Source organism: Chionomys nivalis, chromosome 6 (genome assembly GCF_950005125.1).
Source record: "Chionomys nivalis chromosome 6, mChiNiv1.1, whole genome shotgun sequence".
NCBI classification, from domain to species: Eukaryota; Metazoa; Chordata; class Mammalia; order Rodentia; family Cricetidae; genus Chionomys; species Chionomys nivalis.
Window position 1 is genome coordinate 63,031,302 of NC_080091.1, and position 1,955 is coordinate 63,033,256.

The window sequence follows — 1,955 nt, forward strand, 5'->3', positions numbered from 1 at the left end:
CTGCTATGAATATAGTTGACCATATACTTTTGTTGTATGATAGGGCATCTCTTGGGTATATTCCCAAGAGTGGTATTGCTGTGTCCAGGGGTAGGTTGATCCCAAATTTCCTTAGAAACCGCCACATTGGTTTCCAAAGTGGTTGCACAAGTTTGCATTCCCACCAGCAATGAATGAGTGTACCCCTTACTTCACAACCTCTCCAGCTAAGGCTATGATTGGTGTTTTTTTTATTTTAGCCATTCTGACAGGTGTAAAATGGTATCTTAAAGTTGTCTTGATTTGCATTTCCCTGGTCACTAAGGAAGCTGAGCATGACCTTAAGTGTCTTTTGGCCATTTGAATTTCTTCTGTTGAGAATTCTCTGTTCAGTTCAGTGCCCCATTTTATAATTGGGTTGATTAGCCTTTAAAATCTAGTTTCTTGAGTTCTTTATATATTTTGGAGTTCAGACCTTTGTCAGTTGCGGGGTTGGTGAAGATCTTCTCACAGTCAGTGGGTTGCCTTTTTGTCTTAGTGACAGTGTCCTTTGCTTTACAGAAGCTTCTCATTTATTCAATGATGCCCTTAAGGTCTGTGCTGCTGGGGTTATACATAGGAAGTGGTCTCCTGTGCCCATGTGTTGTAGAGTACTTCCCACTTTCTCTTCTATCAGGTTCAGTGTGTTCAGACTGATATTGAGGTCTTTAATCCATTTGGACTTGAGTTTTGTGCATGGTGATAGATATGGATCTATTTTCATTCTTCTACAGATTGACATGCAGTTTTGCCAGCACAATTTGTTGAAGATGCTCTCTTTTTTCCATTGAATACTTTTAGCTCCCTTATCGAAAATCAGATGTTCATAGGTTTGTGGGTTAAAGTCCGGGTCTTTTATTCGATTCCATTGGTCGACTTCTCTGTTGTTTTGCCAATACCAAGCTGTTTTCAATACTGTAGCTCTGTAATAGAGTTTGAAGTCAGGGATGGTAATGCCTCCAGACGATCCTTTATTGTATAAGATTGTTTTGGCTATCCTGGGTTTTTTGTTTTTCCATATAAAGTTGATTATTGTCTTCTCCAGATCTGTAAAGAATTTTGATGGGATTTTGATGGGGATTGCATTGAATCTATTTTTAATTGCTTTTAGTAGAATTGCCATTTTTACTATGTTGATCCTCCCAATCCATGAGAAAGGGAGATCCTTCCATTTTCTGGTGTCCTCTTCAATTTCTTTCTTGAAAGACTTAAAGTTCTTGCCAAATAGATCTTTCACTTCCTTGGTCAGAGTTACCCCAAGATATTTTATGCTATTTGTGGTTATCGTGAAAGGTGATGCTTCTCTGATTTCCCTCTTTGCTTCCTTATCCTTAGTGTATAGGAAAGCAACTGATTTTTTGGAGTTGATCTTCTATAATTAATATTGTTTATTTTGATTGTATGATACAAGTCAGATTTACCAATAAGAAACTAGCAAGTATTTAATTTTTACAAATGTATTCAACTATTTTAAGGAGGCAATGTATCTGGGAAATAATTTATAAGTAGAAATGTGTTTCAGGTCTTACTCTTCATGTTAGGGAGGCCATCAGCATGTTATTGCCATAGGCACTAAGGAAATTACAAAGGGTTATAAATTTGCTCTTTGATCCCACTCTACTCTAACCAAATGAAAACCATACATGTGAAATTGAACTGTGAAAAACCTGACTTCTCTGTACCTGGTAGTCTGTTAGAATAATTTAGAAGGACTTTCATTACCTCATGTGGGGACTTGTACAGAAAATCTTCACTGGTTCGTGTTCACACCAAAACCAGGAAGGTGGCTACAGTTCATTGTTCCATACAAGCTGCCCTGGAGATTTTTTTCATAATTAAAGGATTTAGTGGAAGGCCCTTCTTAAAACGATACTACTATATGCAGAAAGAAGGAAATATATTTTACTTATTTTAACTGATATAAATATATGCATCAA